At 57.8% G+C, this 27,231-nt stretch overlaps 1 protein-coding gene and 1 long non-coding RNA gene across 2 annotated transcripts in view; one reads left to right on the top strand and one right to left on the bottom strand.

The window, feature by feature from the left end:
- Window positions 1–2,767: 2,767 nt before the first annotated feature.
- Window positions 2,768–27,231, top strand: part of PRKCZ (protein kinase C zeta) — a gene marked incomplete at its 5' end in the record, with an annotated part of 111,037 nt that continues 86,573 nt past the window's right edge. The window contains 1 exon segment of the mRNA NM_001133622.1: window positions 2,768–3,012.
- LOC129059933 (uncharacterized) lies at window positions 22,232–25,592 on the bottom strand. The gene is made up of 4 exons (XR_008526161.2): window positions 25,364–25,592; window positions 24,533–24,755; window positions 23,795–24,107; window positions 22,232–22,705 (listed from the first exon to the last, which is right to left on the bottom strand). It is a non-coding gene; the product is annotated as an uncharacterized LOC129059933 (long non-coding RNA).

Below are 27,231 nucleotides of genomic sequence, written 5' to 3'. Positions count from 1 at the left end.
TCGGGGCAGTGGTGGGATCCCCAGATCCGTTCCCTGGCCCGTCTGCCTCCCACCCTCATAGCCCTGCAGCCTGGGGCAGAGAGGGGTCCTTGGCCGGGACACCATCTCCACAGGGACGTGGAGGGTGCTGGGCCCGGGGCTACCGTGGAGTCGCCTGCTGGGAGCAGCCAGTACACCTGGGCATGTGACCTGGGCGGTGTGACCTGGGCAATGCGGGGGCCGAATGCTCAGGTGGGCTCCTGCACTGCCAGGTTCAAACCCCACCGGCAGGGAGCCTGCGCTGTGACTTCAGGCATGTGGGTGGGGCTCCCCGTGCCTCAGTTTCCTCCTCTGTAAAAGGGGGCTTTGTGAGGCTCGACAGAGTTTAGAGGAGCTCCTGGAACATAGTAAGTGCTTGGCGAGGCCGTCTTGCCGCCTATCCTACCCAGGGAGGGTCAAGTGGAGGAGGGTGGCCCCACCGAGTGTGTTCCAGGCCCCAGCGGCGTCTGAGAGGAGGTGGCCAAGCCTAGTGGGGCTGCACGGCCGCCTGTGGAACAGTGGGGACGCTGCTGGTGTCCTCCAGGCCTAGGTGGGCGGGTTACCACGGAAGCCTATCAACGGATGCCTGTGATTCCCTGGTATTTATAGGTGTGTCTGTTGTTTTATTAAAAAATCCAGTTTCATTCAGCTTTGTCTCAAATTATTTGCAACAAACTGGAAAAGCTAGTTTTCCCCCTAAAATAGGCTTCTAATAAAATTGGCAATTTGCCTGCTGAGCCTGAATGTTCTAGAGTTCTGCAAAGCTGGATATTTTGAGATGGATTAGAAGAGAGGAGTTGGCTGAAGGACGGTGGTCGTGATGCTGAGTCTGTGTGAAGTTTACATTGGACCAGGATAAATGCGTATTTCCTGTGGGAGCCCAGCGTGGTGTTCGGTGGCCTAGCCAGGGGTCTGCGAGCTGCTTCTGTCCAGGGACAGGTAGTTGAAGCCTGGGGTTCTGAGCAGGCGTGGGTGGCACCCGAGGAGGTGCGTGGCCGTGTCCCAGTGAAACTTTATGCACGCTGAAATCTGAATTTTATAGACTCTTCCGGTGTTTGAAAATATTATCCTTTTCATTTTATTCAGCCAATTAAAAGCGTAGAAATCCTAGCTTGCTGATTTGGAGCACTAGGCAGTGTGGGTTGCCAGCCCTCGTTCCCCGTAGATTTGGGAACTTGAGTGAAGCGCATGTGTTAGGTTTATGTGTTTCACATTTTACGGAATGCCCCTCGCGCAGCTGGTCAGCCACCTGACAAGGGAAGCTTGGCCCTTTGGAGAAGTGGCCGTGCCTCGTGGTGAGCTGCTGACAGAGCTGGAATTTGAACCCGGGGCTTTGGCCCGGAGTCCACTCCGTGAATGCAGATAAACACAGGTTTATGAGCTTGATGATTTAAATGGAGGTTTTATTACCGTTCAGGCAGGTGTGGGAGGCCAGTGATCAGGAGATGATGCCGTCGAGAAGGTCGTTTATTACCCAGCTCCCGAGAAGAGACCTCCTCATGCCTCGTGGGGCCGTGCGGGCAAGCGCAGGGTGGGTTGGAGGCAGGGGGATGTGTGGGTGGGGGCCTTTGCTGTGGTTTCCATGGGAAAGCTGCGGGCAGCAGGCATTGGGTTGGCCAGGTGGAGTAACTTCAGCAGGCTCTGGGGTGCGGGGGCTGTCCCTGTGACCTGGGGAGGCCCCCGGGGCGATTGGGGGCCCCTTGTAGGAGGTGGGCCCAGGTGAGAGTTCTGGGCTGGTGGGTTTGCGTTTGAAAGGTTCGCTGTGGGACAGGTCCTTTGCTGTCTCTAGGAATCGGTTGGCCTCTCGGGGCCGTCCCTCCGGGGTCAGCGGGGCCGCAGGTGCCGGAGCATCGAGGGCACAGCACGTATGAATGCAGGGAGCATGTGGTGTGACTAGTCAGAGCCAGAGGTCTGCAGGACACTCCCCTCTGTCCCTCTGCACCCCCAGTGCAAAGTGGCCCGTGTAGGCTCAGCATGAGTGCCGAGTGGGTTTGGGGAAGTGGGCAGAATTCCCAGCTGAGCACCCCGCCACCCCCCATGTTTTTTATGACTGGAGGAAAATGCCAGGTCTCACTTGCCAGTGATGCCCAGGTCCCAGGGTTTGTCAAGGTACCAGGGTGGGGGTTGGAGGGTCAGGCCACCCAGCGGCGGTGGCGGCCTGGGTCTGTCTAGGAGCCCAGGCTGGCCACAGCCAGGTACAGCACAGCACGTGAGGTCTGGCCTCGGGAATGCGGGTGTCTCCTGCCTTAGGCTGGGGGTGTGCGTTTCCAGGCCAGCCTGGGGAAGCTTGGCCTTTCCTGTTCCTGCCCTCTAGTGCCCACCGTCCCTACACACACTGGTGGGGTTTGTGGGGTGGACACAACCACATCGCAAGGCCCCCATGCCTCCTTTCCTCTCCCTCCATTCCTGGGCCTCAGGACAGTGCTCGGGGCCCTTGGCCATTGGTGTCGAGCCCATTCACAGCCTCTGGATGCAGGTCAGAGGTCACTCGCCATGGCCACAGCTGCGCTGTCCCCCACTCCCAGCCTGGCAGGCCAACCTGCAGGACCCTGGGCTCAGCTGGGTTCTGTTCCGAGGTCACATTTTCAAGGTCCGCTGAGTCCGAGCCCTGCCTGGGTCTGGCTGCCGCGCACCCGCTCTCTGGACCGTGCTGAGGCAGAGATGCTTGTTTTCCTGTGACGTCAGCATCAGCTCCTCCACATCCATGCCGTGTTTTAGTTTGTGCCTCAGCTGCTGGCTACAGTTTCCCGGGGGAGCCGGGTACCACCCGGGCCTGGAGACATGAGGAGGCAGGGATGTGAGGGGCGGGGGACAGGACAGCCGGCCTTCCGTTAAATATCTGCCCCTCGCGCTCGAGCCTCCCTGCCTATTGTCGGGGCCGGAGGCGAGCCGACGCAGCATCAGCTCGTCAACGGGAAGGAAGATGCCTCCCTGCACGCCCGCTGCACACAGAGCATAAAGAATCTGCGCTGAGGAGGCAGGAGAAGAAAGCCGGTGAGTCGGGGGCATCTCCCCCGTGGATTTTCCGCGCCCCCAGGGCTGGGCCAGCCGTGCTGCAGGCCCTGTGCGTGCGGAGGACGGTGCCCGAGTCAGCATTTTGGGTCTGAGTCCCGGCGTTGCCGCCGCCTGTGCGCTGCACAGATGCTCCGGGCAGCAACACGGCTGGTGCCACGGCCCGGGGAAGGCGTGCGGCTGCAGCAGCTCCCGGCGATGTCAGGGGAAACGCAGTGAGAGACTGTTGTTTTGCGGGTGACAGATTTTTAGAAAAATAAGGCTGTGGAGGGACCTTCCGAGCGAGGCAGGGGCTGCTGGAGGGACATGCTCACCCCCAGGACGGATGGTGTGTGGCCCAGGCCTGGTGGATGCGTGGCGGCGGCTGTGGAGGGCTGGGGGCCGGGGGGCTCGGGGAAATCATCTTGGACTCATCTGCCCACCTGGCCCCAGGGAGTCACTGGCTGTTGGGAGTTTCACTGTGGCTGCTGCTTTTTGGTTGGAGGTCTGTGAGTCTGTCAGGGCCAGGACGGATGGCCGCTTCCTCCATTCTGCATTGCTGCAGGTGGGCAGATCGATGAGACCACAGGGGTGAAGTCTGGAGACCCCAGGTGCCAGGGCTAGTGGCGGTAACAGCCGGCACCTGTTCCGGGCCTGCAGTCTTTCCGTCTCGAGCCTGCCCTCCCGCCTGTTTGAGCCCCCGTTTTGCATTGACAGTGTTGGGTTGGAGTCTGGGTGGCACGGCCAGGGTTAATGTGCACGGCTCACTCCATCAGGGTCCTCGGATGGTGGCGAGGAGCGGGGCTGCGGTGTCCTGTTTTCTATTCTGAAATGGTTGGAGGTAGACTCAGAGGGGTCTAGGGGCTGCATGGTGTTTGGCAGGGATGTGGGAATGTGGGTGCTTTTCTGACGACCATTTTGCAAGGTGTTTTTTTTTTTAAAAAAACATCAACAATCAGCCACTCCAGTCAGGCTTGTGGGGAGCCGTGGGCCTGGGGAGACTGGGCTGCTGAAGTGGGGGACTGGGCTGCTGGGGGAGGCGGCTTTCCCCCTCGGGGGGGTGCTGGCTGCTGGGGAGGCTGGCAGCGCGCCCCTCCCCCAGGCGCGAAGAGACCTCAGCAGATGCGGGGCTGCTCTGCACAGCCAGCTTGGGCCGCAGGGGTCCTTGAGTGATGAAGATTCTGTGTTGATGGGGTGAGTGGGAGAGAGACGGAGCTGGGGTGGTTTTCACACGTGCGCCTGCCTGCGAGGAGAAACGTGCTGTGTCATAGTTTCCTCGGTGCCTGGGACGGCTTGGCCTCTGCTTTCGTGTGAGCCCACGCCGGCCGTGCACAGCTGGCACGATCCCTCGCGGTGTGAATACACTGCTGGGGTGGGAGCACTGTGGCCAGGGTCAGGATTCGAGCGGTTACTGGCTTTTGGTCTGATGGCCCTCGGTGGGTGAGTCAGAGCTGGGATGGGGACAGATTGGAGGGGCCACGGGCTGCCCCCCGGAAGATGTTTCATGTTGATGCTGCCGGGGCCGGCTGTGGTACCTGTGTCTGTGTCTCGGCCAGATCGGCGCACATCTTCCACGTTCCTGTCCCAGCTGCATCAGCCATCAGTGGGGGCCCTTCTCCGACCATCTTCCTAGACTTCAGAGCCACTGGTGGTTATGTAAGGAGTTGTGTGTTCCTCTGCCCAACTCTGAGCTTGGTCCCACCTCCCAGACTCACCTCTGGGCTCCGGGCTCTGCTGCGATGTTTCTGAGGCTCCCAGCTAATCAGATCCGTCAGCCCAGAGTGTCCACAGAGTGCCTGAGAGCCCGGCCCATCCACACTGGGTGCCCCAGACCTCCTGCGGGGTCTGGTGGGGACCTGCCAGGGCTGTCAGTGGCCCCAGTGGAGAGGCCCACTGAGCATTCTCAGAAGTTCACGTGCTTGTGACCTGCTCTCGTGTGTGTAGCAGTGGGGGCTGTGTCTCATCTGCCCGACGTTTCTGATCACCAAGGACTCAGCCAGGCACATGGAGGTTGAACTGTTGGGGGCGGGGGGACCATCCATGGGGTCAGGCACCAACCTCTGCTGAGGATCCCAAAATGTGGGGTAGCCATCCTTTCCTGTGCTGGCGTGGAGCTTTTCCCAGGAGCCGGGCAGGGAGCTGTCGCAGGGCCAGGCCCCTGAATGGGCTGTTTGGGGCCGGGGCTGAGGGGGTGCCCAGTGCCATCGAGGGGAAGCCTGTGGGAAAGTGTGATGACATCTGGAAAACCAGGAGCAGGTCCCTTGCTGTGCTGGTCGTGGTGCTCGAGTGTGGGCTCGGCAGGTCTGGTCTCCTGGTGCCCACTCACTCCCTGGCCATCTCCCCGCCTCCCTCACATGGCAGGGGGAGTGGAATGTGCGGCCACCGCTCCCACCAACCCTCACAGCACAGGCTGGACAGGCACCCTGAGGCATCCCCATCTCCCAGCCCCTGGGGCTGGCACGATGCTGGGCCTCCAGAAATGTTTGTCATTTTATGCAAAGGGCAGAAAAAGCTTTGTTCAGGCCAGGCTCAGTGGCTCACGCCTGTATTCCCAGCACTTTGGGAGGCTGAGGTCGGGGATCACCTGAGGTCAGGACTTCAAGACCAGCCTGGCCAACATGGAGAAACCCCGTCTCTACTAAAAATACAAAAATTAGCTGGGCGTGGTGGGGGTCGCATGTAATCCCAGATATTCGGGAGGCTGAGGCAGGAGAATTGCTTGAATCCGGGAGGCGGAGGTCGCAGTGAGTCGAGATTGCGCCACTGCACTCCAGCCTGGGCAACAGAGTGAGACTCCATCTCAAAAAAAAAAAAAAAGGAAAAGCTTTATTCAAAAGAAGCCACCTGAACCAGTTGGTCATCCAGTGTTCAGCTTGTTTTTGGTCATAAAGTGGTGGCAGTTGTCACTCATACAGGAGATGCCATGGCAGAGCCCCCTCCACGCATCGGGGCCCGGCAGCTCATTTCTAGGATTCTCCTGAACACGCGAAGGAGGGTACCCACCACGCTCGGGACTGGCTGCTTCTCTGTGAGGCCTCCAGGCAGAACCAGCGATTCCGCTGTCGCGGGGCAGCCTTGGTGGGCCCGCAGGTCTGTTGTTCCCCCTGAGAGAGGATCAGAGTCAGGAGAGGCGAGACACCAAGTTGACACGAACAGATCCCTGCTGCCTGTTGTTCTGGCGGTGCCGTGAGCATGTCTGACGGGTGTGAGGGTGCGGGGGCTTCGTTTCGTCCACGCTGACGTATCGGGTGTGCAGGAGAGTTTACACGTGCTATGGTGGGTGGAAGGGGCCCCGACCTGATGTTGTCTTTAAATAGGGGGTTTGAGTGTGTCTGGTCTTTCTGAAGTTTTCTTTTTTAACGTCTCTTCTGTGGGAAGTTTGAAAAGATTCGACTGACTGCAAGACGGAGCCGCCCTGCGTCTGGAGGGGCCGTGGGAACCCAGGGTGCGTGGGCCTGGACAGCCTTCTCTGTTTGTTCCTCAGTGAACCTTGATTGTTGAAAGAATCCCTTGAGGCTGTGTCAGGTGTAGACAGGCCAGGCCTGGTGTCTTGTCCTGGTCAGGAAATTGTGTTGTTGCCCTTGCTAAATGGTTGTGTAGAAAGTTTGCATTGTAGAAAATATTTAAAATTTTATTTTGAGTTTTCCACATTTTCTTTTTTTTTTTTTTTTTTGAGACGGAGTCTCGCTGTGTTGCCCAGACTGGAGTGCAGTGGCGCGATCTTGGCTCACTACAACCTCCACCTCCTGGGTTCACGCCGTTCTCCTGCCTCAGCCTCCCAAGTAGCTGGGACTACAGGCACCCGCCACCACGCCTAGCTAATTTTTTGTATTTTTAGTAGAGACGGGGTTTCACCATGTTAGCCAGGATGGTCTCGATCGCCTGACCTCGTGATCTGCCCGCCTCGGCCTCCCAAAGTGCTGGGATTACAGGCGTGAGCCACTGCGCCTGGCCAAGTTTTCCATGTTTTCTATTGTAAGGTGTTGATAGTTCTGTGGGACTCAGAAAGAGAGAACAGGTGTCCCTGGTCCTCCCTGCTGCCCCAGCTCCACTCCCTGGAGGGGATCACAGCAGTTTCTTCTTGACATTTATTTCCAGATTTCTAAATGACACATTTCTGCTGCTATTTCTAGACATTTCCATTTAGGATGTTACTTCCCTACTTTCTCTGGGACACATCAGCTCATCTCTTCCTTCCTTATTCCATCCTCCTGATGGAGTTATGTCACTGTTTACTGTTTTTAATCATTGAGTGTTTACCTAATTGCGGGTGACGTGAATATACGTGAGCTACCATGATTGCATTCCCTTGTTGGCACAACTTTTGGGTTTTCTTGGAGTTAATACATCATGATTGTTTAAATCAGTTTCCTAGATGTCTTGTCTCAGGTTTACTCCAGTTTCCTCCTCCCAGAAGAGGGGCAGCTCCCACCGATGCCTGCCTCACCTCCCTCCTGGTGCACCCGGCCCCCCACACAACATGCCGTGGGGCTTTCCTGTGCCCCGAGCTGGGAACAGTCCCCTCCTCTCTCCTCTGCCTACCGTCTTGATCTCTGGCTCCCTGTCTTTCTCTTTCTTGGCTTAATGTCTGGTTAAGACCCCTCCAGCAGCTGTTTGAGAAAGACGGCGTGGGAGGCCAGTTTGGGGGATCTAGTTGGAAAATGCTTTTCCTCCAGCCACACACTTAAGGATAGTTTAGCTAGGTGTGAAATTCTGTATTGGAAAGAATTTTCCCTTTGCATTTCGAAGGGATTGCTCCACTGTCTTCTGGCTTCTTGTGTGACCGAGAAGTCAGGTGCCATTTTGATTTTGTGTGTTTTTCTCCTGAAAGTCTTGTAGAATCTTTTGTCTTCAGGGTTCTCAAGTTTCATGATAATGTTCCTTGTCGTGGGAACTTCTTTGTCTCTTGTGCTGGGAACTCGTGCTGTGGAACCTTGCGACATTTGGATGTGAGGAGCTTTACACCCAGTTATTTATCACGTGGCCGACTCCCCGTCTCTGACTATCTTTTAGAGTTAATACTGATTATTTGTTGGCCCTCCCAGGCTGGTCCTTTAATTTTCTTCTCTATTTTCCATTTCTTTGTTTATTTTATATGCTAGGAGACATCTTCAGGTTTCTCTGTCCAAACCATCTATTAAGTTTGTTGCCTTGTTCCCGTGCTTGTCTTTCATTCTTTTTTCTCTGAAGGTGCCTTTGTGTGTGTGTGTGTGTGTGTGTGTTTTTTTTTTTTTTTTTTTTTTGAGACGGAATCTTGCTCTGTTGCCCAGGCTGGAGTGCAGTGGCTTGATCTCGGCTCACTGCAACCTCCACCTCCCGGGTTCAGGCCGTTCTTCTGCCTCAGCCTCCTGAGTAGCTGGGACTACAGGCGCCCGCCACCACACCTGGCTAATTTTTTGTAGTTTTAGTAGAGACGGGGTTTCACCGTGTTAGCCAGGATGGTCTCGATCTTCTGACCTTGTGATCCGCCTGCCTCGGCCTCCCAAAGTGCTGGGATTACAGGCGTGAGCCACCGCGCCTGGCCTGAAGGTGCCTTTTTAAGGCAGAGTGTCCTGCCCTTGTGTCAAAGGCATATCGCACTCTTTCCCTGGGGTTATTCATCCCAGCCGAGAGGCACCGCGGTATCATGTGGTGATTGAGCAGCACCCAGCACATTCATGGCTGCAAGGCTTCCCGTGTGTGAACTCATTTAATCTTCTCAGTTTCCTGTGGGCACCATTGTTTTCTTTGTTCTGGGAAAAGAACAGCACTGAGGCACAAACAGGTCAAGAAATTTCCCAAAATCACACAGTTTGAGCTGGGACTCAAACCCCAAGGGCTGGGCTTAAGCCCATGCTATTTGCCACGTGCCCCAGCTCCTGAAGCTGTGTGGTCAGACCCCAGCTCTGCTACCCACCAGCCATGTGACCTTGGCCACAACACTGTCCACCGTGTCCCAGACCCTCATAAGTGGGCGTGATGGTAAAAGGCTTGGCTCCCAAGGCTGTCATGGGATTAGTCAGTAACTAAGCCACAACGCTGGCCCCACAGCTGCTGCTGATGGTGGCACACGGTGGGAGGATGCGTGCTGGCAGCGATTGGTGATGACGTCTCCTATCGGTGTTTTCTTTGGCCTCGTACTCAGCTGTTTTCACCGGGGGTCCCTTTTTGTGTTTGTCTTGGCCTTTGGGGCTTCCTGGGCCCCTGGTGACCCTCATTTGTCTGCCCACGTTGACTCGTGGGGCACCACAGAGCCGGTGGTGGCGGAAGTCCCCGGGGGAGTGTCCTGCCTGTGAGGGCCGGGTGTCTCACCCCTAGTAAGGAGTCTGCTGCCCCCGCAAGCCCTCTCGTTCCCTGGCTGCCTTGGGTGAGGAAGGGGGTCTGGGGGTCGACTCCTCAGTGACTGGGACCCTGCACCGCGGGCTCCCCACTTTCCTGCTACCTGGAGCCTCTGACTCGGGGCCCTTCTTTGGGGTTTGGCCCAGTGCAGTCTCCTGGTGGCCACAGGGCCCTCTGCCTTCCAGGTCCCAGGGCATCACTGCCTGGCCTGTCCTCCTCTTTGCTGTTACGGGTTTGTTGGAGTTTTTCTTCCTTTGGTCTTGGAGGGAGGGTCAGTCAGTGATGTGTTCGCGCTGCTGTGTCCACCTGGAAACCATTGTGTTGACTCTTTCTGAAGGCTAAAGTATGCAGGAAAACCAGAGTTGGAGAAGGTCTTTAGGTAGGGGCAGTGCGTGTGGACGTGGCGGTGCATGTGGACGTGGCAGGTGTGGACCAGCACGTCCCACCGCTCTGCATCCTGAGGAGCTGGAGGGTGTGGTGCAGGGTTTTAAGGAGGGCAGAGGCCCTTCTGTTTGTTTTTCCTTGATGCTGCCCCCCGTGCGACCTGGGGGCAATTTTCGAATGCTTGACCCAGGTAGTTTGGTTCTGTCACCCCCTCGTTCAGTGGGGTGGTGGGAAGACCAGTTTTTGGAACAGTTTTGGATTTATAGAAAAATCAGGACAGGAGTAGAGCACAGGCATTCCCTGCTTTCTCCTGGTCAGCGTGATGCGTGAGTTACACTTCCCCAGCCAGTCTCAGCGCCTTTCCACCTGAGGCTTTATTCCGCTTGCCTCAGTCTCCCCTCCTGCCCTCTTTCTGTCCCGGGATCCCGTCCAGGGCCCCACGTGGCACTTGGCCGTCACGTCTCCTTAGGTCCCTCTCACTGTGGGGTCCCTCAGACTTGCCTCGTTTTCAGCGACCTTGGTAGTTTTAAGGAGGGCTGGTCAGGTGTTTTGTGGGACAGCCCTTCGCTGGGGTTTGCTTCATGTTTTTCTCGTGAGGACTGGGCCCTGGGTTTTGGGAGGAGGTGAAGCCTCCTTATATCGCTGGGTCCGGGTCCACACCCTCCACCCAGCCTGTCTGTGTTGGCCTTGCGTGCCACCTGGCCACGGTGTGTTTGTCGTCTCACACCTGGCCGCGGTGTGTTTGTCGGCTCACACCTGCCCGTGCCTCCTCCCCTGTGCCGTCCTGTCTGTGGAGTAAGGCGTGCACGGCCCACACCTAAGAGGTGAGGAGCTACATACGTGATGTCAAGTTTTGCACAGGATGTGTACGTCTGTTCTCGCATTGGTTATTTCATCATTCCTTTCTGTCCGTGTGGACTCGCAGGTGTCAGTTTCATACTTGGGTTAGAATTGGATACCGTGGCGCTTATTTTATTGCTCAGATTGTTCCAGCTTTGGGCACTGGGGCCCCGGCAGGCTGGCTGTTGGGGCAGCGATGAGGCCAGACACTGGGCGGGTGGGGCGGGGGGTGCCGACGGGTCTCTGGCAGGAGGGGGCAGGCTGCAGGGAGCAGGGGGAAGCAGGTCCCAGGTCCTGAGGTGGGTCTCGGGCGAGTCTGTGCTGTGGGCATGGACCCCCAGAAGGGGCCTGTGTGGCCAGGACGTCTTGTGGCTGCAGACCCTGGTGTGGGGTGTGGGGTGTGGGAGATGATTGGTGCAGCAGCCAGAGCTCCAGGGTCGTGCCAAGGTGGTGCTGGGTCAAGGCGGGGAGGGGAGAAGGCACCACGCTGTGCCCGGACTTAGTGGCGTGGTGATGTCGGGGCTGCGGGGGGCTGCCCCCCCATACTCTTCTCCCAGCTGAGTCGGCAGTGCTGCAGGGTCGGCAGCCCAGGCTCTGCATGGGGCTCGTGTGGGACTCGGCAGGTCCCTGCATCGCCTGGCACCAAGCTCAGGCATGCCCCTGACACCCCACCACTGCCACCCCGCCCCCCAACATCCCTTCCCTGCTGCCCTCCGTGCTACACTCACTTCCTCACTTGGTTTGATGAGAGGTGACAAAGGCAGAAATGGGCAGAGAGCGGCACCATCGCTGGCCCCTCTTGCCCATTTGTCCCCTGCTGGGTGGGCAGTCCTCTTTTTTTGGAAATGTGTTCAGTTCTCTTGCATTGCATAATTTGTTCACATTAAAGCAGGCTTGATCTGGGCTGCTGTGGTTCCGATCGACTCCGAATAGGACACCACACAGTCATGCCAAGAAGGCGCCTAAGTGTCTTTCCACACGGCCATCCGAGGGCAGACGTGGTCGGGATGTTGGACGCGTCAGACGGGTTCTTTGCAGCCCTTGGCAGCATCGCCCGCTTTGTCTCGCCCATTGTGTGCGCCTTTTCCCTGCTCCAGGGCTGTGTATTTGGCAAGAGGGAGGCTCCGTGGCACAATCACATGTGCAGGAGCTGGAGGCTGCCGGAGCGGCTGTTCGAGATGGACTTGGTAAATCACCTCTTTCAAGTTGCCAGCTGCCCGGCTACCGTAGACGGAGTGAAATCTGGTAGTTTTTATTTATTTATCTTGGCCAGCAGAGAGAATTGAGTTTGCGTGGAGACTGTAATTTCATTCTGTGAGTGTAAGATCACGTCCACGTTCCTAGCGACGGGTTTTGTGATGTGGGCAGTGCTGTGCTGGTAAATGCTCTGTGAGGAAGGAACGATGGTGGGATTTGTCACTCTGTCGATTTCCCTGGTGTAAATGCTCCCACCACAGCCGATTTCAGGCTGCCGAAGTGGGGGGGTTCACTGAAGGTGGAGTTGGGCAAGGGCGTACACGGTCGGCTTCTGAGAGTTGGTCCCCGCGCCCAACCCTCCCCTGGAGATGGGATGTCAGGGAGACCTGGTTCCATTTGTTTTTTTGCCTGAACGTCTGGGGGTGGCTTTGAGGACACCTGTCCTCCTTCACAGGGGCACTTAGGATGCAGTAGCAGGGAGAGGGTGGAGGGGTGGCCTAGGGCATGAGGGAGAGGGTGGAGGGGCGGTGTGAGGGTGCAAGGGAGAGGGTGGAGAGGGTGGCAGTGAGGGTGCGAGAGGGTAGAGGGGGTGGCGAGGGTGGCAGTGAGGGTGCGAGAGGGTGGAGGGGGTGGTGAGGGTGGCAGTGAGGGTGCGAGAGGGTGGAGGGGGTGGAGAGGGTGGCAATGAGGGTGCGAGAGGGTGGAGGGGGTGGAGAGGGTGGCAGTGAGGGTGCGAGAGGGTGGAGGGGGTGGCGAGGGTGGCAGTGAGGGTGCGAGAGGGTGGAGAGGGTGGCAGTGAGGGTGCGAGAGGGTGGAGGGGGTGGAGAGGGTGGCAGTGAGGGTGCGAGAGGGTGGAGGGGGTGGAGAGGGTGGCAGTGAGGGTGCAAGAGGGTCGAGGGGGGTGGAGAGCGTGGCAGTGAGGGTGGAGGGGCGGCGTGAGGGAGCAAGCCACCTCGGGCAGCAGGTGAAGGACAGGTATCCACACCTCGGGTGCCCCCGTCCTCCCTCTCCTCATGTCCTGATAGGTCTGAACAGGAAGTTACCTTTAGGGCGGCTGTACAGTGAGTTTTAAATACCTTGGTCCAAATTTTCAAACACGTATCTTTAGCGTTTCCCCTGTTGCTGGCCCCAGAGTGTTTGGTTCACTGGTTGGAGCATGCACTGAGACCCTGGAGGTACAGGGATTTTATGGGAGGAGGGATTGGTTCGAGGGGAGGTGGCTGCGTCCGTGTGCAGACGGAATTACTCACTGCCTGTCCCTCCCTGCAGCCTCTGTTCCCTCCTCGCCAGTCTCTGATTCCAGCTCCGGGCTCAGCCAATGGTCTCAGGACCCCCACGTTCATGAAAATCATTGTGGTCCTCAGAGAGCTTTCGGGTGCGTGGCTGCAGCTGCCAGTGTGGACTGCACTGAAAATTCAGAATGAGGAATATTTATTCCTCATTAACTCTAATTAACGTATGATTAATTAGATTAATTCTAAAATAACCCATTGGCTGTTAACATAAATCATAGCATTTTAATGAAAAGGGACTATTTTCCCAAACAAAATATTCAGCAAGAGAGTGGCAACATTTTTGCATCTGGTTGAGCAGAAGACGGTTGAGCCATCACACCTGCCTCTGCGTTCAGGCTGCTGCGGTGTTGGGTTAAGAGTGTGAGGAAATCCAGTGTGTGAGGAGGCTTGGGGCGTTTTAACAGTTTTTCCTCTGGTAAACGTGGGTATTCTTCTTTGATATTTCTCTAAAACTCGGCACGTGGTCATTTCTTAAATGTCAGTTGAAACGTGGAATCTGAAACTGTATTGGTGTCACTTTCCTGCAGTTCCGTTAAAAATCCACTGGTCTCTTTTGCACTCGAATAGGTTTGTTGCGCATGCGTGTGTTTTAAAAATCGTATGTTGGCCGGGCGCGGTGGCTCACGCCTGTAATCCCAGCACTTTGGGAGACCAAGGCGGGCAGATCACTTGAGGTCAGGAGTTCGAGACCAGCGTGGCCGACATGATGAAACCCCGTCTCTACTAAAAATACAAAAATTAGCCGGGCGTGCGTGGTGGCGGGTGCCTGTAATTAATCCTAGCTACTCGGGAGGCTGAGGCACGAGAATCACTTGGACCTGGGAGGCAGAGGTTGCGGTGAGCCAAGAGCCTGGGCAAGAGAGCTAAACTCTGTCTCAAACAACAACAACAACAACAAAAATCGCATATTGGCTGTTAGGAAATATCGCTTCACTGGGTTCTGCAGGTCTTCCAAAGTGCAGTGGAAAAGTCCCCCCACGCTCATGAGGGCGAGTGTGAAGAAGGCAGGTGCCGTCCGCTTCGGATTATGGGCATAGCTTGCTCTCGCGGCTCCCCTGCCTGGTCTCTGGGACCCCCAGGCATCCCCAGACCTCCCTGGCCTCAGCCAGTTCCCGCCACTTCACCATATGGCAGAACACATGTGCGGCCGGCCGGCTCACAGATGGGCGTCCCTGCGTCCGGCCCACCCGCTGCGGTCCTGTGCGCTCACCCTGCCCTGGTCTCCGCCTGGACTGTGGATGGGGGTGAGCGGGGCATGGAGGCGTTCCGCGCCCACCAGCTCTCAGCGCCAGCCACCCGGCCTGCCCGGCATCGGGTCTGTGTGGCAGCACCTTGTCAGCAAGTGGAGGTCAGATGTGGGGTCAGCCGGGCGCAGTGGCTCACGCCTGTCATCCCAGCACTTCGGGAGGCCTAGCGGGGTGGATCGCCTGAGCTCAAGAGTTGTTGAGACCAGCCTGGGCAACGTGGCAAAACCCCATCTCTACAAAAAAATGTAAAAATTAGCCTGGTGTGGTGGTGCACACCTGTCGTTCCAGCTCCTCGGGGAGGCTGAGGTGGGAGGGTCACCTGAGCCCAGAAGTTCGAGGCTGCAGTGAGCTGAGATTGTGCCACTTCACTCCAGCCTGGGTGACAGAGTGAGACCCTCTTAAAAAAAAAAAAAAAAGATGCAGGTCAGGCACAGAAGCCAGGCAGGCTGCTGCCACCCCAACATGACCGACAAGGTGCCGTGTCCCTAACCCTCCCCGCGGCTCTGCGGGTAGGGGGTGATTCCTGTCGGCTGGGTGAGGAGTAGAGAGGCAGCTGAGCGGGTATTTATTTAAAGGGAAGACAAGGACGTAGACCGTACGGCTCTCTGAAACTTCAGCAACTTTTCCGAGACACGTTGTACCATCCGCCCTACCTGACGTGGGCGTGAAGCTGGTAGCACACAGAAGGTCCCGGAGCAGGAGCTGGCCCCAAGCCAGCAGCTTTGTGCCCTGTGTTATCGGATCTTCAGAATGCGCCTCCGGCCTGTTGACCGTCTTACTCCTCACCTGGGTCCGCGGCCCACCAGATACCGGGCTTGACTTTACTCCCGGCAGGGCTGGGGCCAGAACCCTGACTGGTTGCTGCGCACGGTGCCTTTTGCCAAACCTCACATTTGTTGGTTGTGTTTTTCACAACTCTCGTCCTCTGAAGATGCCTGCTCAGAGCCCATGCAGCGCCACACTGGAGGGACTGAGGATGTGGTGGGGCCTGTGCTCAGAGCCCATGTGGCACCCGTGCTGGAGGGGCTGAGGACATGGGGGGCCCTGGCCCGGCTCCCCTCTCACAGGCAGGTCTGCACTCATGGGTGGGTTTGGGAGGCCCCGGTCTTACTGTGTTGGTGCAAAGAGGCACTTCTCTCTTTCTCTCATTCCCTTCTCCTGTCTGGGTTGGCATCATCCCAGGAGTAAGAGCTGTGTCTTTTCCCCTCCCTGTTGAAAGGAATCTTGATCCTAATGTGAGCTCAAGGATTTTCTAAAAACTGGGTTTACTATCATCCTTTTTTTTTTTTAAATTGAGACGGAGTCTTGCTCTGTCGCCCAGGCTGGAGTGCAGTGGCGCAATCTTGGCTCACTGCAACCTCCACCTCCCAGGTTTAAGTGATTCTCCCACCTCAGCCTCCCAAGTAGCTGGGACTACAGGCTCCCGCCACCACGCCTGGCTAATTTTTGTATTTTGATTGAGACAGGGTTTCTCCATTTTGCCCAGGCTGATCTTGAACTCCTGGCCTCAAGCAATCCTCCTGCCTCAGCCTCCCTAAGTGCGGGATTACAGGTGTGAGCCTCCAGGCCTCAGCCTCCCTAAGTGCGGGATTACAGGTGTGAGCCTCCAGGCCTCAGCCTCCCTAAGTGCGGGATTACAGGTGTGAGCCTCCAGGCCTCAGCCTTCCTAAGTACGGGATTACAGGTGTGAGCCTCCAGGCCTCAGCCTCCCTAAGTGCGGGATTACAGGTGTGAGCCTCTGCACCTGGCCTGGAACCATCCGTTTCTGTCACTGTTCGTCTTGAGGCTCTGGTCCTCCCAGGTTTGGCTGGCAGGGGCCTTGGCGAGCAGCTCCCCCCACGCTACCCGCTTTTCCATCAGGTTTTGTGTGTTGCTCGTGTCCGGGCAGCAGGCTCTGGCATCCCCTCGGCCTTTTCTGCTCCAGCCCGGACCTGGCCGTTTCTCCACGGAACTCGGCTTCCTTCGGAGGAGGGTGGACTTCAGAAACTAACCTGCCTGCTGCTCCTGGGGGCCGTGAGGCTGTGCCCGGTGGGCGGCGGGCCAGGGGCTGCATTGGGATTCGATGTGCGGTTCCCGCGGCAGCTCCCCGTGCTGCAGGCTCCTTCTCTCCTCCACTTCTGAGTGGGGTCTCCATCTGCACAGCGTGGGCCTGTTCGCTCGTGTGCTCTGCCTTGGAATGTGGATGACATAGCTTCAGAGCCGCGGCATCGTCACCAGGGCAGCAGACCCAGCTGGGCCAGGGCTTCTCAGCGTTCTTTTGTCCTCAGAATGCCTCCCGCCATACCCATGCCCTTGGAGAGCAGTTTCCGAAGTTAACTTGGATTCGTTTATTCATTTGTTGTCTTTCTTGGTGTTATGCTGTCAGTATGATGGTCAGTTGGGTTTATTTGTTTCTGTTTGCATTTGATTTTAGTGTATTTCCCCATTCTTTTATTTATTTTTTTTGAGACAGAATCTTGCTCTGTCACGCAGGCTGGAGTGCAGTGGCGCGATCTCAGCTGACTGTAACCACTGCCTCCCGGGTTCAATTGATTCTCCTACCTCAGCCTCCTGAGTAGCTGGGATTACAGGCGCCCACCACCACACCCGGCTAATTTTTGTGTTTTTAGTAGAGACGGGGTGTCACCATGTTGGCCAGGCTGGTCTCAAACTCCTGACCTCAAGGGACCCACCCACCTTGGCCTCCCAAAGTGCTGGGATTATAGATGTGAGCCTTTGCGCCCGTGCCCCATTCTTGTTTATTTTACTTACCTTTGGATTGTGAGGCGCCACAGCTCACCGTGGCAACAGCTGGCAGTGCAGCCCCACCACGCAGAGAGCTGCACCAGCACCTGTGGATGGCATCCTGAGGTACCAGGCGAACCCTGGGGCTTGTGTGTCTCTCCTAAAACCTTCGCTCCCAAGGGTTTTTAATGATGCCCTTATTTTTGCATTAATTGGGTCGTATCCCATCACCTGGATGTGATTACCGAGAGGAGTATAGCAGGATACCCGAGTAATATGTGTGCGATGCCAGCGGAAAGACGTGAAGAGAGTAAATGAATAACAGGTGATTTTGCTCTGAAATGGCCTTTTGGTTGGGGGGGTGGTTAAAACCTTCCTGCTCCCCTAACCGGGTACCCACTAACACAAAATGCCCGACTCTGGAAAGGAGTCCCCGGAGGCCCCTGAGGAGGACCAGCGTCTGGCCTGTCTGGGCACCGGGGGCAGCATCCAGGCCCTCGGGAGCCAGGCAGGTCACTGCCTGCACCCGGGGAGGCATGGCTTCGAGGCTGGGGACGCTGGGACAGGCGTGAGGGACAGGCTGCTGGTGCCTGGCGCGTGCTGGCCGCCTGGACACTCGGTGAAGGCGGTCTTTGTTTTGATGGCGGCAGAGCCCATCCTGAATAGCGGCTTTCTCTGCTGTGTGGGGTGGAGGCCTTGGGCTCGGATGCCGCCCGAGTTGGGGTTTTGGTTTTACAGTTTCCCACTTGTGTAACTTTAGGGAGGCCACTCAGCAGTGTCCTCACCTACCTGGCCCAGACTCCGCCTCCCTCATCTGGATAACGCCCAGCACACCTGAGAAGAGGCACAGCTCTGCCCCCGTCTGGCCCTCGTCCTCCTCACCCCTCCCTCCCCCCACCTGGACGGCACGCCCCGTGGGATCTGCACGCCCCTCCCTCCGCCTCCCTGTTCCTCCCCTGTAGTCTTAGCTCGGAGGCTGCCCCTTTCCATCGTGGGCTTCCTGGGAACCAAATCCCTCAGCTTTGGCCCCGGTTGCATCCTTAGGGCTGAAAATGGTGCCTGGGACCCAGCAGGGCTCCCTGGACATTTGCTGAACATCCTCGAGTCCTTGAGTGAACACGGCCGTGGCAGTGATTGCCACGTGACTCAGCCTCTCCATCCCATGCCCAGAGTGGCTTCCGGAGGTCCCAGAGCCCGGGCTCCAGGATGAGCCCAGCAGAGTCTTCCCGTAGACACCGTCACCCTTTGTGGAATGTCACCTCTCCTTTCTAGGTCAGGCTGTGGGAGCCTCGGAGACCGACCAAGCCCAGGTCACGTGTGCACAGCTCAGCTGCCTGGAGGCCCTTCCCAGGCGGCGGCGTCTCTTCACTCACAGACTCCAACTGGGGCTCAGCGCAACATAGCAAGACCTCATCTCAAAAAAACACAAATCAGTGTTTCTGGTTGTAAAAGCAACACATGTTGACTACAGAAAATTTGACCCATAGGGCAGGATGTCAGAAAAGCTCAAATTGCTCTCGCTTGTACTCCCTGGAGAGCCTGTCACTTTTGTTTTATTTTGTTTTGTTTTCCGAGAGCATATCGTTTTTAATTTCATTCTGGTCTTCTATACTATTAGTTTTTATAGAAAATGCTAATGACATGAGGTTAGAATCCCTCTCTGTCCTCAGCTAATAGTAACAGTAGCAATGGTGCTAATTCTGTTCCAGGCTCATTGTTTCTTTTTAAAACGGTGGAGCTTACTGCAGTAGAGTTTTTTCCTTAGCCAGGGTCAGCTCTGGTTTTAGAACTCATTTCCCTGTCGTGAGGTCCCTGGGCAGAGTTCTGCCGGGCGATGGTGGACGCCGATGAGGAAGGACCCAGAGGTCTCTGTTTCTGGGGGCTGCATGGGTAGAAACGTGGGGGTGACGGTGTGGGCATGAGGATGCTCAGAGCTGGGAAGACTTGAGGGTCGGGGTTGGGGACAGAGACTTCCAGGAGGCAGGGGTGTCTCTGGTCCGTCAGGGTCTGCGTTCATTTGCTTCAGCTTCTGTGAGGAGGCACCACGAGGGGCAGCCTGTAAACAAGGACCCTGATTGCTCAAGATGCTGAAGGCGGGGAAGTCCAAGCAAGGTACCAGCAGATTTGGCGCCTGGTAAGGACTGGTTCACAGCCGGAGCCTTCTCCGAGTCTTCATGTGATGAAGGGGACGAGCACGCACTCTGGGGTCCCTTTGAAAAGCACTACCAATCCCATTCCGGAAGGCCACAACCTTACCACCTCTCAGAGGCCTCCTGACACCGTCGCCTGTGGGTGGGGATTTCAGCGTGTGAATTCGGTGGGACGTAAACGCTCAGGTCACGGTGCTGGGGCCGCTGTAGCAACGTACCGCAGATGGCGGCTCACGCGGCGGAACCCGATTGTCTCGCAGCTTGTGTGGTGATCCCAGCTACTCGGGAGGCTGCGGTGGGAGGACCACTTGAGTGCAGGAGTTTGAATGTAGCCTGGGCAACATAGCGAGATCCCATTTAAAAAAATCCAAACAAAAAGTTTATTCTCTGTCTGGAAACGAGCGTCTGAGAGCTGGGTTTCGGCAGGGCTGGTTCCCGGAGGCCGTGAGGAGCCATCTCTTCTTCACCCGGGCCCTTCCTCCCTGTGCGGCCATGTCCACGTTACCCTCTGTTATGAGGACAGCAGTTGTTTTGGATCTAAGCCTGCTGTAATGACCTCACTCACTTAACTGATTACATCTGCAGTGTCCTATATGTAAATAAGGGCATGTTCTGAACTCCTGAGGGTCAGGATGGCAGCTTGGATTCCGAGGGGATTCTATTGCACTCATGCAGAGGCCCTGGGGGCTGCACCTTGGCAAGGGGTTCCCATGGCCTGGCTGGTCTGCGGTCCTTGTGGTCAGCTGCACCCAGCCCTCCCGCAGAAGGGGCCCGTGCACCCATGGTTTTGTAGCAGTCAGGTGGCACCTGTTCAGAGGGCCCTGCTGACCGAGGGGCGTGGGCTCAGCACCGCCAGGGCCCGTGCCCTGTGTCCCCGCAGGATGCTGCTGGCCGTCTCACCACTGAGGGGATGCCACCCAGCCCCCTCACCCTCAGCTGCTCCTTCCAGGAGCTTAAGGCCCCTAAAGTCTGCCCCCGTCCCTGGGGTCAGAGCCCACCCTGGGTTGGTTTTGAAGAAACACCGTTGCTTCTCCAAGGAGGCCCTGTGCACATGTAGGAATGAAGCCCTCGTCCTCCCACAGCCGCGTGCCCCTCCTGCGCCGCGTGTGTGGTTTTGCTCGTGGCACCTGGCGTGGGCGCCCTGGGAGTGGCAGCCGGGGCGTCTGGGAGAGAGCCAGCCCAGGGGGGACCCCACGGTCTGGGAGGCCATGGATCCTGGTTGCGGGATTTTGGTTTTAACATTTGGTTTACTTATTTTCAGACTTTTTTCCAAACAAATGATTCGTCCGTATTAATTTAGCTCTCCCTGTGGAATTTGTAGGATCTCAGTTTTCTTGACATTATGATCTAAGCAGATTATTGAACACACGTTTTAAATATTATCTTTTAAAACTGTCAAATGTACCATCATATAGATGTGCTTTAATAAAGTGGTCAGAGAGCTGTGGCCCACTGTAGTTCTTGTTTGTTTTTTTGAGCTGGAGTCTCGCTCTTGTTGCCCAGGCTGGAGTGCAGTGGTGCAATCTCGGTTCACTGCAGCCTCCGCCTCCTGGGTTCAAGCAGTGCTTCTGCCTCAGCTTCCCGAGTAGCTGGGATTACAGGCGCTTGCCACCATGCCCGGCTAATTTTTGTATTTTTAGTAGAGACGGGTTGGGGGTTTTACCAAGTTGGCCAGGCTGGTCTCGAAAATCTGACCGCAGGTGATCTGCCCACCTTGGCCTCCCAGATTGCTGGGGTTATAGAAGTGAGCCACCGCGCCTGACCTGTTTGTTTTTTAATTGTGTTAAAATACCCATAACATAAAATTCACCATTTTAACCATTTGTTAAGTGTGTAGTTCAGTAAAGTATATTCATGCTGCACAGCCAATCTCCAGAATTTCATCTTGCACAACAGAACCTCCGCGCTCCCACCTGCAGCACACGGGAGTTACAATGTCTCTGCGTCCTCGCTGACACTCCCTACGTTCTGTTCCTGGCCGTCCTCTTGGGGCGAGGCGGTGCCCAGTGTGGGTCTAGTTTGCCTCTCCCGGTGGTTGGTGATGTTGAGCCTCTCGCGCCTGTGGCCACTTGTGCGTCGGCTTTGGAGAAATGTCTGCACAGATCCTCTGCCCGTTTTGTAATTGAGTTCCTCGTTTCTGTGGTTGCGTTGTCCCGTGGGGTGGATGACCTGCACGCACCGTGTGAATTGATCCCACCTCTTCCATGCGGACCCACCAATTACCAGGCGGGAGCAGCAGGGGGCGTCCGAGGGCCCCGACCCCAGGCGGGAGGACAGATGCGCATCCTGTGTCGGGGCCACGGAGTTGTGGGCAATTGTTTCTTTTTCTTTTACTTTCTTTGGTATCTTCCAAATCTTTATAAAATCTTTATAAAAATTATTTAAGGAGAAGACTCATGTAGAACAGAAAGCATCGTGCCAGACAGTGCTTGGTACTTGCAAGAATGGCTGTGTCCCCAGGAGCCGGTGGACGAATCTGTCCTTGCTGCCACCCGTGCGGCCGAAGCGTGAGACAGGAGGGACCGGCAGGCATCGCGCTTCTCTCCTAGATACTCCGGCCATGCCAGCCGCCCCCTTGGCTCTGGCCCCGTCCATCCAGCCCCTTCCCAGGGCTTCGTCCTCTCACCCCCGCTGCCCTCCCCCTGTTTTCCTATGGGAGGCGAATCCTTGATGAGAGGAGGAGGCCGGGAACCCTGCCCTCTCCGTGTGAAGACGAGGGTAGCCCCTGCTGCTTTGTAGGGAAACCCCACTCGAGAGAAGCCCCAGCTCAGCAGGATGGAGCCCGGCGTTCCCACCTCAGGGTGCCCTGGTGCCCAGAGAGGGTGGGGACACCCCGGCTGGGACAAAGTGCGCAGCTCTGCCCCTGCTCTGAAATGTCCGGGGCTCAGCCGCGCCCTCCCCCTTTTTCAGAGCAACCTGTGGGCCCTGGCAAGGAAAGGCCTCAGGCAAAGGAAAACCACCCTCGTTTTCTTAGCTTTTAGATTTTAAAAGGAGCAGTGGGGCCAGGTGGACTTGAAGCTTTGTGGGTTTGTTTAAGATATAAATTCATTGAGCTTGAAGACATTGTACTTGGAAGTGAACAGAACACACATAATTTATTCATGGATTTTAGCTGGCCTGTTTTTGTACAAAGGGAGCTTTTAAATTTAATTATTTTTAAGCATTAGAGGATGGTGTATCTGAGGCAGCTGGAGGCCCTGGTCTTCACTGTGAGCAGGGAGGGCCCTCGGGACAGGGCTCCGGAGGAGGGGCCGGGTGGACCCCTGCAGGGCTGGAGTCCTGTGCACCGCGCAGTGGGCCCAGCTATGGGGTGACCCTGAATTCCAGTCCCAGCGGACACATCTCTTGCCTTCAGCATAGAGGGCCCCAGGCCTCGGGCCCTGCCTCGGTTGCCTCCACGATGTCAGCTTCCAGGTGTGGGGACCGGGTGCCACTTCACCCCCCAGTTACACCCACATGGGGCCGCGGTGCCCAGTAGCAAGCACATAGATGCCAATGTGATGGGTGATTTTCAACAGGAACTCAAGAGAAAAGTTCATGCCTGTGAGGACAGAGCTGCAGCTTTAGCCCCAAGAGCCCTGGCAGGAGAGGAGGCAGGTGGCGAGGGCCCCACCGGCAGAGCTGCTGCCCTGAAAAGCACCTCCTCCTGGTGGACGCCAGGTGTGTGGTGTGGTCAGGTGTGGAGCGTGGGCCCGCCGGCCTCGCTGCTTCCTGCGTCCTGTTTGCCATCCCTCACCTACTGGCCCCAGCCTTGCTCTTGTAGGGCGGCTAGTGTCCCCTGGCCGCCCCAGGGCAGGTCAGACCGCCTGGATGTGGAGTGGGGTGCTTGCCTTTTTCTGCCTGACCCTGCTTCGTGCGGGGACTCTGGGATGCTGTGACTTGCCTCTGGCCTGGCCCAGCCCCCAGTGTCCACTTCTCTGGAAGGCAAAAGGCAGGGTGGGGTCTCTTTGATGTGGGGCTGGAAGCTGCTCGGCCAGTCTCCCTGGAAAAGGCCCTGGTGACAGTCACTGCTTGCTGCAGTGGCTGGTGCCCTCCTCAAAGGTGAAGGTGTCCGGGTGGCTGTTGGTGCAGGGCCGCTGGGACCTGTACCCTCTAAGCTGGGACTTCAGCCCTGCCTCTGCCCCCAAACGTGGTGGGCTGAGATGAGGGAGGCCCTTGGAAGAGCCCAGAGGAACCCCAGGGCCTCACAGAGGACCTGCTGTGTGCGGTGCCTCCTCCCTGCGGCCTGCCCTGCCTGTGCTTGGAGCTACATCAGGCACAGCCTGCCTTGGAAGGCAGGGGACGAGCCAAGAATCCCTGCATCAATGTGGAGGTCCGCGGCCGTCAGCACTGCAGCTTTGGCCGGGCACTAAGGGCTGAGTGTGGGGCCAGAGCAGAGGGAGCCTGGAGCTGGACCAGCAGCTCTAGGCCTGGGGTGGAGGAAGTGCTGCCTGACACGTGTGTTTGCTCCCTGCGGCACGTCCACAGCACCTGCCACCCCACTTTGGGTGACCCTCCTGTTTGTCCTGTCCTAGCGCAGCCACATCCCTTGGGAACCTACTTGTCTCTGGAACCTTCTGCCTGATGCACAACCTCAGAGCCCTCTGTCACCATCCCTCCCCCGTCCCGGGAGCAGCCCCCCCACTTCCACCTGTCTTGGACGGGAGCTGGAAGGGACATGGTTCCAGTCCTGCTGTGCCAAGCCCGGTGACCCGAGGGTACCCTCAGCCTCCCGGCGTCAACTCGTCTCCCACCATGATGGTGCCTGGGATGCCGTGTGGTGCCCGCGGGCAGTGGCGGAGGCAGTGGCCCCGGCTCGTTGAACCTTGGCACTGCCTGTTCTGAGGCGTCCGCTGTGGCCCTTGCCATCTGGCTTCTCTGCTGGCTCTTTTGGCCTTGGATTCATTTCTGGAGCTGCAGAGTCACTTCTCTTAGAGCCTGGTTTTGGCTTCTCTCTCTCCTGCCTGTAAAAAGCCCTGCCCTGGATTCCCTGCTCCGTGCCAGTTCTCCCCCTGCCCCCGCCGGTGCGACACGGACACTGGCATCCGAGTGACGCCTGTGGGTGATGCCGACACCGGCTGTCACCCCAGCCCCCCATGTGCTGCTCCACCACACCCCAGGCCCCGTAGCAGGGTGGTGGTCTGGGTAACCGGGTTTGCTGGTCCCCTGGGAGTCCAAGCAACATCACCACTGGGTCCCAGGTCACCTCTGCCTGACCCTGGCCGTGTCATCTCCCTGGGGCACCTGTGCTTCTGGCACCCGGGGTGGAGTCTGGTTGTCTCCTTTCCAGACCCTTCTGGGTCTGCGGTGGCCTGGCTGGTTTCCCTGAGTTTCTGTAGGGGAGGGCCTGCCCTCCTGGCAGGGGCCCTTGTGTGCATCCTGAGCTCACCGTGATTTTGGAGGTGGCTGGGTGGTGGCGGGCAGATCCCCATGCTGTCCTCTGCCTTTGAGGTGGGCATGGCACACGTGAGAACTGAGCATTGGTGAAGGAGGCCACGACCGGTGCCCAGTGGTTGAGTTGCTGGTGCCCACCGAGGGCCCAGGGAGTGAGGGACCCCCTGAAGAGGTAGATGGGAGCCAGACCCTCCTCCTGTGGATGCCTTTTCAATTCCCTGTCGGTTATTCAGAGAAGACGGGGAGGATTCGCGCTTTGTGTCAGATGCGTGCGTCCTGCATGGGTGGTGCCGGCCGGCTGTGCCCAAAGTCGTGCCCTGCCCGTCTCCCGCAGCCTGGCGTGGGCTCACGTCCGTGTGCTTGTCCAGCCTCCCCTTACCACCGCTCCCCTCCCCTCCCCTCCTTTTCCCTCCCCTCCTTTCCCCTCCCCTTCTCCTCTCCTCTCCCCTCCCGTCCCTTCCCCTCCCCTCCCTTCCCCTCCTCTCCCCTCCCCTCCCCTCCCCCCTTCCCCTCCCTTCCCTTCTCCTCCTTTCCCCTCCCCTCCTTTCCCCTCCCCTCCTTTCCCCTCCCCTCCTTTCCCCTCCCCTCCTTTCCCCTCCGCTTCTCCTCTCCTCTCCCCTCCCGTCCTTTCCCCTCCCCTCCCTTCCCCTCCCCTCCCCTCCCCTCCCCTCCCTTCTCCTCCTTTCCCCTCCCCTCCTTTCCCCTCCCCTTCTCCTCTCCTCTCCTCTCCCCTCCCGTCCCTTCCCCTCCCCTCCCTTCCCCTCCCCTCCCCTCCCCTCCCCTGCCCTCCCTTCTCCTCCTTTCCCCTCCTTTCCCCTCCCCTCACCTGTTTGTCTCTGCTGTGCTGGGGGCCAGGGCAGGGCTGGCCCCTCACTCTGCTGAGTAAATGGGTGTGGGGGCCGGGCCTGTCTGGGGTCAGGGCAGCCAGGCAGGGTCTCCTGCAGGAGTAGGCATAGTCCCAGGGAGCAGGCAGCTGCCTAGGAAGGCAGTCAAGCAGATGGAGACCTCGGCTGCCCCAACACTGGCCCGGGGCTGGTCCTCCCGGCGTCTGGCCTCTGGGTGGGTGGTCGTGGCTTCCTTGTGACTTCATCCCTCTGACTGGGCAGGTGGTTTTGTGCAGTGTGTGCCTGGGAGGCGCACAGCAGTATGATCGGTCCCTGAGTGTCACGGCAGCATCAGAGGCCGGTTTGGCATCTGGAGTAGCTGCCACCGAGAGAGGCCCAGCCGCCAGGCAGCTGGGAGCACAGGTGTTGGCATCCTACTGGGAGCACAGGTGAGGTGCCTCCCTTCTCTGGGCAAAGTTTCCCCAGACGGTAGTGTAGACGCCGGGAACACAGTTGTACGGACTTCGTGAGGATCTAACAGCAGTGTGTAAAAACATTCAGCGCCAAGCGTGTCCTCGGTGGGCGCTCAGAGGCAGTTGTGAGCAGCGCAGATGCTGTTGGCCTAGTTCTGACAGGGTGGCCCAGGGGTCTCCCCATGGCGTGGCATGGACGATGGCAGCTCCTGTGGTCATCACTGCCATGGTCCAGAGCGGCCCTGGGCTGTGCAGCAAGGTGGTGAATGTGGAGCTGAGCGGCTCCGAATCAGGGTCTGAGTTGCTCGTTCAACTCAGGAACTTCCCCAGATTCCTGAGTTTTCCTCTAGCCGAGGTCAGGGGCAGCCAAGGGAAGGGTCAGCCAGCTCATCCAGAGCTCGCTCTGCAATGAATCTCCAGCCTGGGTTGCCATGAGGCACCCTGGGGAGGACTCAGGACGAGGCCCCTTGAGGCTGAACCTGAGATCTAGGAAGCTCGAGGTGGGTCCTAACAGGGCTTGTCACTGAGTGTGGGCCTGGACACGGCCCTGTGGCATCTCGCCCACAGGCACCAGTCCCTGTTGAGCAAGGTCCACGCAGCCCTTTGTTCTGGACGGAGCTGACGCTCAGGCCACAGACTCCGACTCCATTCTTCAGAGGCTTCATCGCCTCCACAGGAAGAGAGGCCTGGAGATACCAGGTTGTCTTGGGGCCACAGCTGGCCGTTGGCGTGGCCAGGGAGCAGCAAGCGGTTCATTAGGACCAGGGCTGACCACACCAGTGTCTGCGCTCAGAGGTTCTGGGTTCTGCCCTCTTGCTGTCGTCCGGTGCAGGTCACATGGCCACCTGGGAAGGCCTGAGTCGTCATCATATTCCGAGTGTGACCAAGAGTTCAGGGGCGCAGGTACCTTTCTGGGCCCCTCTCAGGGTCTTTGGAAAAGTCCAGAATGAGCTGGGCTGGTGGAGAATTCAGGAGGTGTGGCCAGTTGCCCCCTGTGCTCTCAGGAGCAGGGGTCACTGGCGAGAGGGCTGGGTGGCCGGGCAATCAGCCTGAAGGCGTTCCTTACCTGCCCCTGGACCCGGTGAGCCAGTGACCGGCGTAGGCTTTCAAACCTTTCAAACCGCTTCTCCAAACGTAGGAGATGCTTCACTTAAAGGTATATTTTTTAACTTAAAAAAATCTGGGAAAATGTGATCATGAGGTGAGCCCTGGGTCCAATACTGCCTGGGACAGAGCAACCGTGGAGCCCCATGTGTGTGCGTCCCTCAGCCCGTGTACCCTGGAAGACATGCCTCGCACCCAGCTGTGGAGCCCTGTCTTGTGTGCACCCCCAGCCCATGCACCCCGGAAGGCACGCCTCGCACCCAGCTGTGGAGCCCCGTGTTGTGTGCACCCCC

The sequence above is a fragment of the Pongo abelii genome, chromosome 1 (genome assembly GCF_028885655.2).
Source record: "Pongo abelii isolate AG06213 chromosome 1, NHGRI_mPonAbe1-v2.0_pri, whole genome shotgun sequence".
In the NCBI taxonomy this organism is placed as follows: Eukaryota; Metazoa; Chordata; class Mammalia; order Primates; family Hominidae; genus Pongo; species Pongo abelii.
Note: the sequence above shows the minus strand (reverse complement) of the source record. Positions and strands in the feature narration are given on the sequence as shown.